The sequence below is a fragment of the Ambystoma mexicanum genome, chromosome 5q, assembly GCF_040938575.1.
Source record: "Ambystoma mexicanum isolate Mex_15411 chromosome 5q, UKY_AmexF1_1, whole genome shotgun sequence".
Taxonomy (NCBI): Eukaryota; Metazoa; Chordata; class Amphibia; order Caudata; family Ambystomatidae; genus Ambystoma; species Ambystoma mexicanum.
In genome coordinates, this window is record NC_090933.1 from 528,683,501 (window position 1) to 528,699,659 (window position 16,159).

A 16,159-nucleotide genomic window follows, 5' to 3' on the forward strand; every position below is an offset into this window, starting at 1 on the left:
ACCAGGTATTAATAGCAGAGTGACTCCACTCCCACGCCCTTTCACGCTGGACCTGCGCTTGTGATCAAGAGGCTGCACGCCAGTCCCATAGACCCGAGAGCCCAATTGAAAAGGTGCTTGCTTCTCACTTTATTTCTCTCGCTATTTCTTGCTGTTTTAGGCCGCTGACACGCCGCCTGCAGCCAAAGGACCAGCGCTGGAGTGCCCTTTGTCATTTTTACCAGCTGGCCATATTTTACAATCGAGCGTCAGAATACCAAACAGGTAAGAGTTAGGTCTGGGAATTGAGTCCACTTTCCATCGTGTGTCCCATAAAGCGGAAGTGTCCAGCCGAGTGCAAGCAGGTGCCTCTTGCCCGCGTGTGCTGGGACACTGCAGCTTTGGACGTGAGCCAACTTGCCCTTTTCAGTGGGCCAGTACCCGTGACTCCAGTGAGAGAAGAGGAAAAGAAAGAACTTTCCCCTTCTCTGTCGAGTTGCCCCAGTGGCCTAATGGATAAGGCACTGGCCTCCTAAGCCAGGGATTGTGGGTTCGAGTCCCATCTGGGGTGGTTCGTGGCATTTTGTTCACACTTCTGCCAAAGCATGCAAAAGGTTTTTGAGGTAGTAGGGGGTGGGCGCAGGCTAGTACTTTGCTGGGCGCTGTGAAGTCCAGAACGTGCTCTGCTGGTAGCAGACTTTAAATGCCGGGAGACTGCAGAGTGTAGCAACGCCTCATGTCAGCGAAGAGACACAGATGAGGGGTAAGAAAGACAGGGAAAATATGCTTTCTGGAATCAGAGCTCCTGCAGACAGGGCTCACTCTTCTGCCAGCTCCGACCTGCTCCGATGAAAACGAAATAAAAGAGCAAAGGCTGCGCACTTTGAACCAATTATTCGAAGCATCGTATTGAAATGAAATAAAAGGTTAACAGCCCTGGGTGGCATCAAAGTGGAATTTCCTGAATATGTCACCAATGCCATGCAATGCGCCTGTTGCACAGTATCACGCCTGTTGCCGGCCCTCGCGCGGGTGACTCTTTGGGATAGCAGAAAGTGGACGGAAGACTTTTAGGATGATAGTAAAAAAAACAGAAGCGAGCACATGACTTTATTTGCGACGATTGGCGAGTTTTGAATAAAATAGTGAAAATGAAGAAAAAGCGTCTTGCTGGAGAATGCGGGCATCGATCCCGCTACCTCTCGCATGCTAAGCGAGCGCTCTACCATCTGAGCTAATTCCCCTCCTCCTCGAAGGCTCTCGATACACTGCTTCAGAGCTGAAGCACAATCTCCGGCTCACACTTGCTTGGCTGTCCAGGGACCTGTAGTGCATAAAGCCCTTTCTCTTCATCTGCGGCAGAGGAAATCACAATCTCACCCCTTTGCCCAAAACAAAATACCTTCAGTGGAGCTACAAGTAAAGCTGCAGATGGCCATCCATTGCAACGAGGATTGGCCAACCAGGTATTAATAGCAGAGTGACTCCACTGCCACGCCCTTTCACGCTGGACCTGCGCTTGTGATCAAGAGGCTGCACGCCAGTCCCATAGACCCGAGAGCCCAATTGAAAAGGTGCTTGCTTCTCACTTTATTTCTCTCGCTATTTCTTGCTGTTTTAGGCCGCTGACACGCCGCCTGCAGCCAAAGGACCAGCGTTGGAGTGCCCTTTGTCATTTTTACCAGCTGGCCATATTTTACAATCGAGCGTCAGAATACCAAACAGGTAAGAGTTAGGTCTGGGAATTGAGTCCACTTTCCATCGTGTGTCCCATAAAGCGGAAGTGTCCAGCCGAGTGCAAGCAGGTGCCTTTTGCCCGCGTGTGCTGGGACACTGCAGCTTTGGACGTGAGCCAACTTGCCCTTTTCAGTGGGCCAGTACCCGTGACTCCAGTGAGAGAAGAGGAAAAGAAAGAACTTTCCCCTTCTCTGTCGAGTGGCCCCAGTGGCCTAATGGATAAGGCACTGGCCTCCTAAGCCAGGGATTGTGGGTTCGAGTCCCATCTGGGGTGGTTCGTGGCATTTTGTTCACACTTCTGCCAAAGCATGCAAAAGGTTTTTGCGGTAGTAGGGGGTGGGCGCAGGCTAGTACTTTGCTGGGCGCTGTGAAGTCCAGAACGTGCTCTGCTGGTAGCAGACTTTAAATGCCGGGAGACTGCAGAGTGTAGCAACGCCTCATGTCAGCGAAGAGACACAGATGAGTGGTAAGAAAGACAGGGAAAATATGCTTTCTGGAATCAGAGCTCCTGCAGACAGGGCTCACTCTTCTGCCAGCTCCGACCTGCTCCGATGAAAACGAAATAAAAGAGCAAAGGCTGCGCACTTTGAACCAATTATTCGAAGCATCGTATTGAAATGAAATAAAAGGTTAACAGCCCTGGGTGGCATCAAAGTGGAATTTCCTGAATATGTCACCAATGCCATGCAATGCGCCTGTTGCACAGTATCACGCCTGTTGCCGGCCCTCGCGCGGATGACTCTTTGGGATAGCAGAAAGTGGACGGAAGACTTTTAGGATGATAGTAAAAAAAACAGAAGCGAGCACATGACTTTATTTGCAACGATTGGCGAGTTTTGAATAAAATAGTGAAAATGAAGAAAAAGCGTCTTGCTGGAGAATGCGGGCATCGATCCCGCTACCTCTCGCATGCTAAGCGAGCGCTCTACCATCTGAGCTAATTCCCCTCCTCCTCGAAGGCTCTCGATACACTGCTTCAGAGCTGAAGCACAGTCTCCGGCTCACACTTGCTTGGCTGTCCAGGGACCTGTAGTGCATAAAGCCCTTTCTCTTCATCTGCCGCAGAGGAAATCACAATCTCACCCCTTTGCCCAAAACAAAATACCTTCAGTGGAGCTACAAGTAAAGCTGCAGATGGCCATCCATTGCAACGAGGATTGGCCAACCAGGTATTAATAGCAGAGTGACTCCACTCCCACGCCCTTTCACGCTGGACCTGCGCTTGTGATCAAGAGGCTGCACGCCAGTCCCATAGACCCGAGAGCCCAATTGAAAAGGTGCTTGCTTCTCACTTTATTTCTCTCGCTATTTCTTGCTGTTTTAGGCCGCTGACACGCCGCCTGCAGCCAAAGGACCAGCGCTGGAGTGCCCTTTGTCATTTTTACCAGCTGGCCATATTTTACAATCGAGCGTCAGAATACCAAACAGGTAAGAGTTAGGTCTGGGAATTGAGTCCACTTTCCATCGTGTGTCCCATAAAGCGGAAGTGTCCAGCCGAGTGCAAGCAGGTGCCTCTTGCCCGCGTGTGCTGGGACACTGCAGCTTTGGACGTGAGCCAACTTGCCCTTTTCAGTGGGCCAGTACCCGTGACTCCAGTGAGAGAAGAGGAAAAGAAAGAACTTTCCCCTTCTCTGTCGAGTTGCCCCAGTGGCCTAATGGATAAGGCACTGGCCTCCTAAGCCAGGGATTGTGGGTTCGAGTCCCATCTGGGGTGGTTCGTGGCATTTTGTTCACACTTCTGCCAAAGCATGCAAAAGGTTTTTGAGGTAGTAGGGGGTGGGCGCAGGCTAGTACTTTGCTGGGCGCTGTGAAGTCCAGAACGTGCTCTGCTGGTAGCAGACTTTAAATGCCGGGAGACTGCAGAGTGTAGCAACGCCTCATGTCAGCGAAGAGACACAGATGAGTGGTAAGAAAGACAGGGAAAATATGCTTTCTGGAATCAGAGCTCCTGCAGACAGGGCTCACTCTTCTGCCAGCTCCGACCTGCTCCGATGAAAACGAAATAAAAGAGCAAAGGCTGCGCACTTTGAACCAATTATTCGAAGCATCGTATTGAAATGAAATAAAAGGTTAACAGCCCTGGGTGGCATCAAAGTGGAATTTCCTGAATATGTCACCAATGCCATGCAATGCGCCTGTTGCACAGTATCACGCCTGTTGCCGGCCCTCGCGCGGGTGACTCTTTGGGATAGCAGAAAGTGGACGGAAGACTTTTAGGATGATAGTAAAAAAAACAGAAGCGAGCACATGACTTTATTTGCGACGATTGGCGAGTTTTGAATAAAATAGTGAAAATGAAGAAAAAGCGTCTTGCTGGAGAATGCGGGCATCGATCCCGCTACCTCTCGCATGCTAAGCGAGCGCTCTACCATCTGAGCTAATTCCCCTCCTCCTCGAAGGCTCTCGATACACTGCTTCAGAGCTGAAGCACAATCTCCGGCTCACACTTGCTTGGCTGTCCAGGGACCTGTAGTGCATAAAGCCCTTTCTCTTCATCTGCGGCAGAGGAAATCACAATCTCACCCCTTTGCCCAAAACAAAATACCTTCAGTGGAGCTACAAGTAAAGCTGCAGATGGCCATCCATTGCAACGAGGATTGGCCAACCAGGTATTAATAGCAGAGTGACTCCACTGCCACGCCCTTTCACGCTGGACCTGCGCTTGTGATCAAGAGGCTGCACGCCAGTCCCATAGACCCGAGAGCCCAATTGAAAAGGTGCTTGCTTCTCACTTTATTTCTCTCGCTATTTCTTGCTGTTTTAGGCCGCTGACACGCCGCCTGCAGCCAAAGGACCAGCGCTGGAGTGCCCTTTGTCATTTTTACCAGCTGGCCATATTTTACAATCGAGCGTCAGAATACCAAACAGGTAAGAGTTAGGTCTGGGAATTGAGTCCACTTTCCATCGTGTGTCCCATAAAGCGGAAGTGTCCAGCCGAGTGCAAGCAGGTGCCTTTTGCCCGCGTGTGCTGGGACACTGCAGCTTTGGACGTGAGCCAACTTGCCCTTTTCAGTGGGCCAGTACCCGTGACTCCAGTGAGAGAAGAGGAAAAGAAAGAACTTTCCCCTTCTCTGTCGAGTGGCCCCAGTGGCCTAATGGATAAGGCACTGGCCTCCTAAGCCAGGGATTGTGGGTTCGAGTCCCATCTGGGGTGGTTCGTGGCATTTTGTTCACACTTCTGCCAAAGCATGCAAAAGGTTTTTGCGGTAGTAGGGGGTGGGCGCAGGCTAGTACTTTGCTGGGCGCTGTGAAGTCCAGAACGTGCTCTGCTGGTAGCAGACTTTAAATGCCGGGAGACTGCAGAGTGTAGCAACGCCTCATGTCAGCGAAGAGACACAGATGAGTGGTAAGAAAGACAGGGAAAATATGCTTTCTGGAATCAGAGCTCCTGCAGACAGGGCTCACTCTTCTGCCAGCTCCGACCTGCTCCGATGAAAACGAAATAAAAGAGCAAAGGCTGCGCACTTTGAACCAATTATTCGAAGCATCGTATTGAAATGAAATAAAAGGTTAACAGCCCTGGGTGGCATCAAAGTGGAATTTCCTGAATATGTCACCAATGCCATGCAATGCGCCTGTTGCACAGTATCACGCCTGTTGCCGGCCCTCGCGCGGATGACTCTTTGGGATAGCAGAAAGTGGACGGAAGACTTTTAGGATGATAGTAAAAAAAACAGAAGCGAGCACATGACTTTATTTGCGACGATTGGCGAGTTTTGAATAAAATAGTGAAAATGAAGAAAAAGCGTCTTGCTGGAGAATGCGGGCATCGATCCCGCTACCTCTCGCATGCTAAGCGAGCGCTCTACCATCTGAGCTAATTCCCCTCCTCCTCGAAGGCTCTCGATACACTGCTTCAGAGCTGAAGCACAATCTCCGGCTCACACTTGCTTGGCTGTCCAGGGACCTGTAGTGCATAAAGCCCTTTCTCTTCATCTGCGGCAGAGGAAATCACAATCTCACCCCTTTGCCCAAAACAAAATACCTTCAGTGGAGCTACAAGTAAAGCTGCAGATGGCCATCCATTGCAACGAGGATTGGCCAACCAGGTATTAATAGCAGAGTGACTCCACTGCCACGCCCTTTCACGCTGGACCTGCGCTTGTGATCAAGAGGCTGCACGCCAGTCCCATAGACCCGAGAGCCCAATTGAAAAGGTGCTTGCTTCTCACTTTATTTCTCTCGCTATTTCTTGCTGTTTTAGGCCGCTGACACGCCGCCTGCAGCCAAAGGACCAGCGCTGGAGTGCCCTTTGTCATTTTTACCAGCTGGCCATATTTTACAATCGAGCGTCAGAATACCAAACAGGTAAGAGTTAGGTCTGGGAATTGAGTCCACTTTCCATCGTGTGTCCCATAAAGCGGAAGTGTCCAGCCGAGTGCAAGCAGGTGCCTTTTGCCCGCGTGTGCTGGGACACTGCAGCTTTGGACGTGAGCCAACTTGCCCTTTTCAGTGGGCCAGTACCCGTGACTCCAGTGAGAGAAGAGGAAAAGAAAGAACTTTCCCCTTCTCTGTCGAGTGGCCCCAGTGGCCTAATGGATAAGGCACTGGCCTCCTAAGCCAGGGATTGTGGGTTCGAGTCCCATCTGGGGTGGTTCGTGGCATTTTGTTCACACTTCTGCCAAAGCATGCAAAAGGTTTTTGCGGTAGTAGGGGGTGGGCGCAGGCTAGTACTTTGCTGGGCGCTGTGAAGTCCAGAACGTGCTCTGCTGGTAGCAGACTTTAAATGCCGGGAGACTGCAGAGTGTAGCAACGCCTCATGTCAGCGAAGAGACACAGATGAGTGGTAAGAAAGACAGGGAAAATATGCTTTCTGGAATCAGAGCTCCTGCAGACAGGGCTCACTCTTCTGCCAGCTCCGACCTGCTCCGATGAAAACGAAATAAAAGAGCAAAGGCTGCGCACTTTGAACCAATTATTCGAAGCATCGTATTGAAATGAAATAAAAGGTTAACAGCCCTGGGTGGCATCAAAGTGGAATTTCCTGAATATGTCACCAATGCCATGCAATGCGCCTGTTGCACAGTATCACGCCTGTTGCCGGCCCTCGCGCGGATGACTCTTTGGGATAGCAGAAAGTGGACGGAAGACTTTTAGGATGATAGTAAAAAAAACAGAAGCGAGCACATGACTTTATTTGCGACGATTGGCGAGTTTTGAATAAAATAGTGAAAATGAAGAAAAAGCGTCTTGCTGGAGAATGCGGGCATCGATCCCGCTACCTCTCGCATGCTAAGCGAGCGCTCTACCATCTGAGCTAATTCCCCTCCTCCTCGAAGGCTCTCGATACACTGCTTCAGAGCTGAAGCACAGTCTCCGGCTCACACTTGCTTGGCTGTCCAGGGACCTGTAGTGCATAAAGCCCTTTCTCTTCATCTGCCGCAGAGGAAATCACAATCTCACCCCTTTGCCCAAAACAAAATACCTTCAGTGGAGCTACAAGTAAAGCTGCAGATGGCCATCCATTGCAACGAGGATTGGCCAACCAGGTATTAATAGCAGAGTGACTCCACTGCCACGCCCTTTCACGCTGGACCTGCGCTTGTGATCAAGAGGCTGCACGCCAGTCCCATAGACCCGAGAGCCCAATTGAAAAGGTGCTTGCTTCTCACTTTATTTCTCTCGCTATTTCTTGCTGTTTTAGGCCGCTGACACGCCGCCTGCAGCCAAAGGACCAGCGCTGGAGTGCCCTTTGGCCATATTTTACAATCGAGCGTCAGAATACCAAACAGGTAAGAGTTAGGTCTGGGAATTGAGTCCACTTTCCATCGTGTGTCCCATAAAGCGGAAGTGTCCAGCCGAGTGCAAGCAGGTGCCTTTTGCCCGCGTGTGCTGGGACACTGCAGCTTTGGACGTGAGCCAACTTGCCCTTTTCAGTGGGCCAGTACCCGTGACTCCAGTGAGAGAAGAGGAAAAGAAAGAACTTTCCCCTTCTCTGTCGAGTGGCCCCAGTGGCCTAATGGATAAGGCACTGGCCTCCTAAGCCAGGGATTGTGGGTTCGAGTCCCATCTGGGGTGGTTCGTGGCATTTTGTTCACACTTCTGCCAAAGCATGCAAAAGGTTTTTGCGGTAGTAGGGGGTGGGCGCAGGCTAGTACTTTGCTGGGCGCTGTGAAGTCCAGAACGTGCTCTGCTGGTAGCAGACTTTAAATGCCGGGAGACTGCAGAGTGTAGCAACGCCTCATGTCAGCGAAGAGACACAGATGAGTGGTAAGAAAGACAGGGAAAATATGCTTTCTGGAATCAGAGCTCCTGCAGACAGGGCTCACTCTTCTGCCAGCTCCGACCTGCTCCGATGAAAACGAAATAAAAGAGCAAAGGCTGCGCACTTTGAACCAATTATTCGAAGCATCGTATTGAAATGAAATAAAAGGTTAACAGCCCTGGGTGGCATCAAAGTGGAATTTCCTGAATATGTCACCAATGCCATGCAATGCGCCTGTTGCACAGTATCACGCCTGTTGCCGGCCCTCGCGCGGATGACTCTTTGGGATAGCAGAAAGTGGACGGAAGACTTTTAGGATGATAGTAAAAAAAACAGAAGCGAGCACATGACTTTATTTGCGACGATTGGCGAGTTTTGAATAAAATAGTGAAAATGAAGAAAAAGCGTCTTGCTGGAGAATGCGGGCATCGATCCCGCTACCTCTCGCATGCTAAGCGAGCGCTCTACCATCTGAGCTAATTCCCCTCCTCCTCGAAGGCTCTCGATACACTGCTTCAGAGCTGAAGCACAGTCTCCGGCTCACACTTGCTTGGCTGTCCAGGGACCTGTAGTGCATAAAGCCCTTTCTCTTCATCTGCCGCAGAGGAAATCACAATCTCACCCCTTTGCCCAAAACAAAATACCTTCAGTGGAGCTACAAGTAAAGCTGCAGATGGCCATCCATTGCAACGAGGATTGGCCAACCAGGTATTAATAGCAGAGTGACTCCACTCCCACGCCCTTTCACGCTGGACCTGCGCTTGTGATCAAGAGGCTGCACGCCAGTCCCATAGACCCGAGAGCCCAATTGAAAAGGTGCTTGCTTCTCACTTTATTTCTCTCGCTATTTCTTGCTGTTTTAGGCCGCTGACACGCCGCCTGCAGCCAAAGGACCAGCGCTGGAGTGCCCTTTGTCATTTTTACCAGCTGGCCATATTTTACAATCGAGCGTCAGAATACCAAACAGGTAAGAGTTAGGTCTGGGAATTGAGTCCACTTTCCATCGTGTGTCCCATAAAGCGGAAGTGTCCAGCCGAGTGCAAGCAGGTGCCTCTTGCCCGCGTGTGCTGGGACACTGCAGCTTTGGACGTGAGCCAACTTGCCCTTTTCAGTGGGCCAGTACCCGTGACTCCAGTGAGAGAAGAGGAAAAGAAAGAACTTTCCCCTTCTCTGTCGAGTTGCCCCAGTGGCCTAATGGATAAGGCACTGGCCTCCTAAGCCAGGGATTGTGGGTTCGAGTCCCATCTGGGGTGGTTCGTGGCATTTTGTTCACACTTCTGCCAAAGCATGCAAAAGGTTTTTGAGGTAGTAGGGGGTGGGCGCAGGCTAGTACTTTGCTGGGCGCTGTGAAGTCCAGAACGTGCTCTGCTGGTAGCAGACTTTAAATGCCGGGAGACTGCAGAGTGTAGCAACGCCTCATGTCAGCGAAGAGACACAGATGAGTGGTAAGAAAGACAGGGAAAATATGCTTTCTGGAATCAGAGCTCCTGCAGACAGGGCTCACTCTTCTGCCAGCTCCGACCTGCTCCGATGAAAACGAAATAAAAGAGCAAAGGCTGCGCACTTTGAACCAATTATTCGAAGCATCGTATTGAAATGAAATAAAAGGTTAACAGCCCTGGGTGGCATCAAAGTGGAATTTCCTGAATATGTCACCAATGCCATGCAATGCGCCTGTTGCACAGTATCACGCCTGTTGCCGGCCCTCGCGCGGGTGACTCTTTGGGATAGCAGAAAGTGGACGGAAGACTTTTAGGATGATAGTAAAAAAAACAGAAGCGAGCACATGACTTTATTTGCGACGATTGGCGAGTTTTGAATAAAATAGTGAAAATGAAGAAAAAGCGTCTTGCTGGAGAATGCGGGCATCGATCCCGCTACCTCTCGCATGCTAAGCGAGCGCTCTACCATCTGAGCTAATTCCCCTCCTCCTCGAAGGCTCTCGATACACTGCTTCAGAGCTGAAGCACAATCTCCGGCTCACACTTGCTTGGCTGTCCAGGGACCTGTAGTGCATAAAGCCCTTTCTCTTCATCTGCGGCAGAGGAAATCACAATCTCACCCCTTTGCCCAAAACAAAATACCTTCAGTGGAGCTACAAGTAAAGCTGCAGATGGCCATCCATTGCAACGAGGATTGGCCAACCAGGTATTAATAGCAGAGTGACTCCACTGCCACGCCCTTTCACGCTGGACCTGCGCTTGTGATCAAGAGGCTGCACGCCAGTCCCATAGACCCGAGAGCCCAATTGAAAAGGTGCTTGCTTCTCACTTTATTTCTCTCGCTATTTCTTGCTGTTTTAGGCCGCTGACACGCCGCCTGCAGCCAAAGGACCAGCGCTGGAGTGCCCTTTGTCATTTTTACCAGCTGGCCATATTTTACAATCGAGCGTCAGAATACCAAACAGGTAAGAGTTAGGTCTGGGAATTGAGTCCACTTTCCATCGTGTGTCCCATAAAGCGGAAGTGTCCAGCCGAGTGCAAGCAGGTGCCTTTTGCCCGCGTGTGCTGGGACACTGCAGCTTTGGACGTGAGCCAACTTGCCCTTTTCAGTGGGCCAGTACCTGTGACTCCAGTGAGAGAAGAGGAAAAGAAAGAACTTTCCCCTTCTCTGTCGAGTGGCCCCAGTGGCCTAATGGATAAGGCACTGGCCTCCTAAGCCAGGGATTGTGGGTTCGAGTCCCATCTGGGGTGGTTCGTGGCATTTTGTTCACACTTCTGCCAAAGCATGCAAAAGGTTTTTGCGGTAGTAGGGGGTGGGCGCAGGCTAGTACTTTGCTGGGCGCTGTGAAGTCCAGAACGTGCTCTGCTGGTAGCAGACTTTAAATGCCGGGAGACTGCAGAGTGTAGCAACGCCTCATGTCAGCGAAGAGACACAGATGAGTGGTAAGAAAGACAGGGAAAATATGCTTTCTGGAATCAGAGCTCCTGCAGACAGGGCTCACTCTTCTGCCAGCTCCGACCTGCTCCGATGAAAACGAAATAAAAGAGCAAAGGCTGCGCACTTTGAACCAATTATTCGAAGCATCGTATTGAAATGAAATAAAAGGTTAACAGCCCTGGGTGGCATCAAAGTGGAATTTCCTGAATATGTCACCAATGCCATGCAATGCGCCTGTTGCACAGTATCACGCCTGTTGCCGGCCCTCGCGCGGGTGACTCTTTGGGATAGCAGAAAGTGGACGGAAGACTTTTAGGATGATAGTAAAAAAAACAGAAGCGAGCACATGACTTTATTTGCGACGATTGGCGAGTTTTGAATAAAATAGTGAAAATGAAGAAAAAGCGTCTTGCTGGAGAATGCGGGCATCGATCCCGCTACCTCTCGCATGCTAAGCGAGCGCTCTACCATCTGAGCTAATTCCCCTCCTCCTCGAAGGCTCTCGATACACTGCTTCAGAGCTGAAGCACAATCTCCGGCTCACACTTGCTTGGCTGTCCAGGGACCTGTAGTGCATAAAGCCCTTTCTCTTCATCTGCGGCAGAGGAAATCACAATCTCACCCCTTTGCCCAAAACAAAATACCTTCAGTGGAGCTACAAGTAAAGCTGCAGATGGCCATCCATTGCAACGAGGATTGGCCAACCAGGTATTAATAGCAGAGTGACTCCACTGCCACGCCCTTTCACGCTGGACCTGCGCTTGTGATCAAGAGGCTGCACGCCAGTCCCATAGACCCGAGAGCCCAATTGAAAAGGTGCTTGCTTCTCACTTTATTTCTCTCGCTATTTCTTGCTGTTTTAGGCCGCTGACACGCCGCCTGCAGCCAAAGGACCAGCGCTGGAGTGCCCTTTGTCATTTTTACCAGCTGGCCATATTTTACAATCGAGCGTCAGAATACCAAACAGGTAAGAGTTAGGTCTGGGAATTGAGTCCACTTTCCATCGTGTGTCCCATAAAGCGGAAGTGTCCAGCCGAGTGCAAGCAGGTGCCTTTTGCCCGCGTGTGCTGGGACACTGCAGCTTTGGACGTGAGCCAACTTGCCCTTTTCAGTGGGCCAGTACCCGTGACTCCAGTGAGAGAAGAGGAAAAGAAAGAACTTTCCCCTTCTCTGTCGAGTGGCCCCAGTGGCCTAATGGATAAGGCACTGGCCTCCTAAGCCAGGGATTGTGGGTTCGAGTCCCATCTGGGGTGGTTCGTGGCATTTTGTTCACACTTCTGCCAAAGCATGCAAAAGGTTTTTGCGGTAGTAGGGGGTGGGCGCAGGCTAGTACTTTGCTGGGCGCTGTGAAGTCCAGAACGTGCTCTGCTGGTAGCAGACTTTAAATGCCGGGAGACTGCAGAGTGTAGCAACGCCTCATGTCAGCGAAGAGACACAGATGAGTGGTAAGAAAGACAGGGAAAATATGCTTTCTGGAATCAGAGCTCCTGCAGACAGGGCTCACTCTTCTGCCAGCTCCGACCTGCTCCGATGAAAACGAAATAAAAGAGCAAAGGCTGCGCACTTTGAACCAATTATTCGAAGCATCGTATTGAAATGAAATAAAAGGTTAACAGCCCTGGGTGGCATCAAAGTGGAATTTCCTGAATATGTCACCAATGCCATGCAATGCGCCTGTTGCACAGTATCACGCCTGTTGCCGGCCCTCGCGCGGATGACTCTTTGGGATAGCAGAAAGTGGACGGAAGACTTTTAGGATGATAGTAAAAAAAACAGAAGCGAGCACATGACTTTATTTGCGACGATTGGCGAGTTTTGAATAAAATAGTGAAAATGAAGTAAAAGCGTCTTGCTGGAGAATGCGGGCATCGATCCCGCTACCTCTCGCATGCTAAGCGAGCGCTCTACCATCTGAGCTAATTCCCCTCCTCCTCGAAGGCTCTCGATACACTGCTTCAGAGCTGAAGCACAGTCTCCGGCTCACACTTGCTTGGCTGTCCAGGGACCTGTAGTGCATAAAGCCCTTTCTCTTCATCTGCCGCAGAGGAAATCACAATCTCACCCCTTTGCCCAAAACAAAATACCTTCAGTGGAGCTACAAGTAAAGCTGCAGATGGCCATCCATTGCAACGAGGATTGGCCAACCAGGTATTAATAGCAGAGTGACTCCACTGCCACGCCCTATCACGCTGGACCTGCGCTTGTGATCAAGAGGCTGCACGCCAGTCCCATAGACCCGAGAGCCCAATTGAAAAGGTGCTTGCTTCTCACTTTATTTCTCTCGCTATTTCTTGCTGTTTTAGGCCGCTGACACGCCGCCTGCAGCCAAAGGACCAGCGCTGGAGTGCCCTTTGTCATTTTTACCAGCTGGCCATATTTTACAATCGAGCGTCAGAATACCAAACAGGTAAGAGTTAGGTCTGGGAATTGAGTCCACTTTCCATCGTGTGTCCCATAAAGCGGAAGTGTCCAGCCGAGTGCAAGCAGGTGCCTTTTGCCCGCGTGTGCTGGGACACTGCAGCTTTGGACGTGAGCCAACTTGCCCTTTTCAGTGGGCCAGTACCCGTGACTCCAGTGAGAGAAGAGGAAAAGAAAGAACTTTCCCCTTCTCTGTCGAGTGGCCCCAGTGGCCTAATGGATAAGGCACTGGCCTCCTAAGCCAGGGATTGTGGGTTCGAGTCCCATCTGGGGTGGTTTGTGGCATTTTGTTCACACTTCTGCCAAAGCATGCAAAAGGTTTTTGCGGTAGTAGGGGGTGGGCGCAGGCTAGTACTTTGCTGGGCGCTGTGAAGTCCAGAACGTGCTCTGCTGGTAGCAGACTTTAAATGCCGGGAGACTGCAGAGTGTAGCAACGCCTCATGTCAGCGAAGAGACACAGATGAGTGGTAAGAAAGACAGGGAAAATATGCTTTCTGGAATCAGAGCTCCTGCAGACAGGGCTCACTCTTCTGCCAGCTCCGACCTGCTCCGATGAAAACGAAATAAAAGAGCAAAGGCTGCGCACTTTGAACCAATTATTCGAAGCATCGTATTGAAATGAAATAAAAGGTTAACAGCCCTGGGTGGCATCAAAGTGGAATTTCCTGAATATGTCACCAATGCCATGCAATGCGCCTGTTGCACAGTATCACGCCTGTTGCCGGCCCTCGCGCGGGTGACTCTTTGGGATAGCAGAAAGTGGACGGAAGACTTTTAGGATGATAGTAAAAAAAACAGAAGCGAGCACATGACTTTATTTGCGACGATTGGCGAGTTTTGAATAAAATAGTGAAAATGAAGAAAAAGCGTCTTGCTGGAGAATGCGGGCATCGATCCCGCTACCTCTCACATGCTAAGCGAGCGCTCTACCATCTGAGCTAATTCCCCTCCTCCTCGAAGGCTCTCGATACACTGCTTCAGAGCTGAAGCACAATCTCCGGCTCACACTTGCTTGGCTGTCCAGGGACCTGTAGTGCATAAAGCCCTTTCTCTTCATCTGCGGCAGAGGAAATCACAATCTCACCCCTTTGCCCAAAACAAAATACCTTCAGTGGAGCTACAAGTAAAGCTGCAGATGGCCATCCATTGCAACGAGGATTGGCCAACCAGGTATTAATAGCAGAGTGACTCCACTGCCACGCCCTTTCACGCTGGACCTGCGCTTGTGATCAAGAGGCTGCACGCCAGTCCCATAGACCCGAGAGCCCAATTGAAAAGGTGCTTGCTTCTCACTTTATTTCTCTCGCTATTTCTTGCTGTTTTAGGCCGCTGACACGCCGCCTGCAGCCAAAGGACCAGCGCTGGAGTGCCCTTTGTCATTTTTACCAGCTGGCCATATTTTACAATCGAGCGTCAGAATACCAAACAGGTAAGAGTTAGGTCTGGGAATTGAGTCCACTTTCCATCGTGTGTCCCATAAAGCGGAAGTGTCCAGCCGAGTGCAAGCAGGTGCCTTTTGCCCGCGTGTGCTGGGACACTGCAGCTTTGGACGTGAGCCAACTTGCCCTTTTCAGTGGGCCAGTACCCGTGACTCCAGTGAGAGAAGAGGAAAAGAAAGAACTTTCCCCTTCTCTGTCGAGTGGCCCCAGTGGCCTAATGGATAAGGCACTGGCCTCCTAAGCCAGGGATTGTGGGTTCGAGTCCCATCTGGGGTGGTTCGTGGCATTTTGTTCACACTTCTGCCAAAGCATGCAAAAGGTTTTTGCGGTAGTAGGGGGTGGGCGCAGGCTAGTACTTTGCTGGGCGCTGTGAAGTCCAGAACGTGCTCTGCTGGTAGCAGACTTTAAATGCCGGGAGACTGCAGAGTGTAGCAACGCCTCATGTCAGCGAAGAGACACAGATGAGTGGTAAGAAAGACAGGGAAAATATGCTTTCTGGAATCAGAGCTCCTGCAGACAGGGCTCACTCTTCTGCCAGCTCCGACCTGCTCCGATGAAAACGAAATAAAAGAGCAAAGGCTGCGCACTTTGAACCAATTATTCGAAGCATCGTATTGAAATGAAATAAAAGGTTAACAGCCCTGGGTGGCATCAAAGTGGAATTTCCTGAATATGTCACCAATGCCATGCAATGCGCCTGTTGCACAGTATCACGCCTGTTGCCGGCCCTCGCGCGGATGACTCTTTGGGATAGCAGAAAGTGGACGGAAGACTTTTAGGATGATAGTAAAAAAAACAGAAGCGAGCACATGACTTTATTTGCGACGATTGGCGAGTTTTGAATAAAATAGTGAAAATGAAGAAAAAGCGTCTTGCTGGAGAATGCGGGCATCGATCCCGCTACCTCTCGCATGCTAAGCGAGCGCTCTACCATCTGAGCTAATTCCCCTCCTCCTCGAAGGCTCTCGATACACTGCTTCAGAGCTGAAGCACAGTCTCCGGCTCACACTTGCTTGGCTGTCCAGGGACCTGTAGTGCATAAAGCCCTTTCTCTTCATCTGCCGCAGAGGAAATCACAATCTCACCCCTTTGCCCAAAACAAAATACCTTCAGTGGAGCTACAAGTAAAGCTGCAGATGGCCATCCATTGCAACGAGGATTGGCCAACCAGGTATTAATAGCAGAGTGACTCCACTCCCACGCCCTTTCACGCTGGACCTGCGCTTGTGATCAAGAGGCTGCACGCCAGTCCCATAGACCCGAGAGCCCAATTGAAAAGGTGCTTGCTTCTCACTTTATTTCTCTCGCTATTTCTTGCTGTTTTAGGCCGCTGACACGCCGCCTGCAGCCAAAGGACCAGCGCTGGAGTGCCCTTTGTCATTTTTACCAGCTGGCCATATTTTACAATCGAGCGTCAGAATACCAAACAGGTAAGAGTTAGGTCTGGGAATTGAGTCCACTTTCCATCGTGTGTCCCATAAAGCGGAAGTGTCCAGCCGAG

The 16,159-nt window shown here is 50.7% G+C and overlaps 22 non-coding genes across 22 annotated transcripts; 11 read left to right on the plus strand and 11 right to left on the minus strand.

Moving 5' to 3' along the window:
• Window positions 1-477: 477 nt before the first annotated feature.
• TRNAR-CCU (transfer RNA arginine (anticodon CCU)) lies at window positions 478-550 on the plus strand. Its single transcript has one exon. It is a non-coding gene; the product is annotated as a tRNA-Arg (tRNA).
• Window positions 551-1,150: 600 nt separating this feature from the next.
• Window positions 1,151-1,223, minus strand: TRNAA-AGC (transfer RNA alanine (anticodon AGC)). The gene has a single exon. It is a non-coding gene; the product is annotated as a tRNA-Ala (tRNA).
• Window positions 1,224-1,917: 694 nt separating this feature from the next.
• TRNAR-CCU (transfer RNA arginine (anticodon CCU)) lies at window positions 1,918-1,990 on the plus strand. Its single transcript has one exon. It is a non-coding gene; the product is annotated as a tRNA-Arg (tRNA).
• Window positions 1,991-2,590: 600 nt separating this feature from the next.
• TRNAA-AGC (transfer RNA alanine (anticodon AGC)) lies at window positions 2,591-2,663 on the minus strand. The gene has a single exon. It is a non-coding gene; the product is annotated as a tRNA-Ala (tRNA).
• A 694-nt stretch (window positions 2,664-3,357) lies between these two features.
• TRNAR-CCU (transfer RNA arginine (anticodon CCU)) lies at window positions 3,358-3,430 on the plus strand. Its single transcript has one exon. It is a non-coding gene; the product is annotated as a tRNA-Arg (tRNA).
• A 600-nt stretch (window positions 3,431-4,030) lies between these two features.
• On the minus strand, window positions 4,031-4,103 carry TRNAA-AGC (transfer RNA alanine (anticodon AGC)). The gene has a single exon. It is a non-coding gene; the product is annotated as a tRNA-Ala (tRNA).
• A 694-nt stretch (window positions 4,104-4,797) lies between these two features.
• Window positions 4,798-4,870, plus strand: TRNAR-CCU (transfer RNA arginine (anticodon CCU)). The gene has a single exon. It is a non-coding gene; the product is annotated as a tRNA-Arg (tRNA).
• A 600-nt stretch (window positions 4,871-5,470) lies between these two features.
• Window positions 5,471-5,543, minus strand: TRNAA-AGC (transfer RNA alanine (anticodon AGC)). Its single transcript has one exon. It is a non-coding gene; the product is annotated as a tRNA-Ala (tRNA).
• A 694-nt stretch (window positions 5,544-6,237) lies between these two features.
• On the plus strand, window positions 6,238-6,310 carry TRNAR-CCU (transfer RNA arginine (anticodon CCU)). Its single transcript has one exon. It is a non-coding gene; the product is annotated as a tRNA-Arg (tRNA).
• A 600-nt stretch (window positions 6,311-6,910) lies between these two features.
• Window positions 6,911-6,983, minus strand: TRNAA-AGC (transfer RNA alanine (anticodon AGC)). The gene has a single exon. It is a non-coding gene; the product is annotated as a tRNA-Ala (tRNA).
• Window positions 6,984-7,661: 678 nt separating this feature from the next.
• TRNAR-CCU (transfer RNA arginine (anticodon CCU)) lies at window positions 7,662-7,734 on the plus strand. The gene has a single exon. It is a non-coding gene; the product is annotated as a tRNA-Arg (tRNA).
• A 600-nt stretch (window positions 7,735-8,334) lies between these two features.
• Window positions 8,335-8,407, minus strand: TRNAA-AGC (transfer RNA alanine (anticodon AGC)). Its single transcript has one exon. It is a non-coding gene; the product is annotated as a tRNA-Ala (tRNA).
• Window positions 8,408-9,101: 694 nt separating this feature from the next.
• Window positions 9,102-9,174, plus strand: TRNAR-CCU (transfer RNA arginine (anticodon CCU)). Its single transcript has one exon. It is a non-coding gene; the product is annotated as a tRNA-Arg (tRNA).
• Window positions 9,175-9,774: 600 nt separating this feature from the next.
• Window positions 9,775-9,847, minus strand: TRNAA-AGC (transfer RNA alanine (anticodon AGC)). The gene has a single exon. It is a non-coding gene; the product is annotated as a tRNA-Ala (tRNA).
• A 694-nt stretch (window positions 9,848-10,541) lies between these two features.
• TRNAR-CCU (transfer RNA arginine (anticodon CCU)) lies at window positions 10,542-10,614 on the plus strand. Its single transcript has one exon. It is a non-coding gene; the product is annotated as a tRNA-Arg (tRNA).
• Window positions 10,615-11,214: 600 nt separating this feature from the next.
• On the minus strand, window positions 11,215-11,287 carry TRNAA-AGC (transfer RNA alanine (anticodon AGC)). The gene has a single exon. It is a non-coding gene; the product is annotated as a tRNA-Ala (tRNA).
• A 694-nt stretch (window positions 11,288-11,981) lies between these two features.
• Window positions 11,982-12,054, plus strand: TRNAR-CCU (transfer RNA arginine (anticodon CCU)). The gene has a single exon. It is a non-coding gene; the product is annotated as a tRNA-Arg (tRNA).
• Window positions 12,055-12,654: 600 nt separating this feature from the next.
• On the minus strand, window positions 12,655-12,727 carry TRNAA-AGC (transfer RNA alanine (anticodon AGC)). Its single transcript has one exon. It is a non-coding gene; the product is annotated as a tRNA-Ala (tRNA).
• Window positions 12,728-13,421: 694 nt separating this feature from the next.
• Window positions 13,422-13,494, plus strand: TRNAR-CCU (transfer RNA arginine (anticodon CCU)). Its single transcript has one exon. It is a non-coding gene; the product is annotated as a tRNA-Arg (tRNA).
• A 600-nt stretch (window positions 13,495-14,094) lies between these two features.
• TRNAA-AGC (transfer RNA alanine (anticodon AGC)) lies at window positions 14,095-14,167 on the minus strand. The gene has a single exon. It is a non-coding gene; the product is annotated as a tRNA-Ala (tRNA).
• A 694-nt stretch (window positions 14,168-14,861) lies between these two features.
• Window positions 14,862-14,934, plus strand: TRNAR-CCU (transfer RNA arginine (anticodon CCU)). The gene has a single exon. It is a non-coding gene; the product is annotated as a tRNA-Arg (tRNA).
• A 600-nt stretch (window positions 14,935-15,534) lies between these two features.
• Window positions 15,535-15,607, minus strand: TRNAA-AGC (transfer RNA alanine (anticodon AGC)). The gene has a single exon. It is a non-coding gene; the product is annotated as a tRNA-Ala (tRNA).
• Window positions 15,608-16,159: the final 552 nt, after the last annotated feature.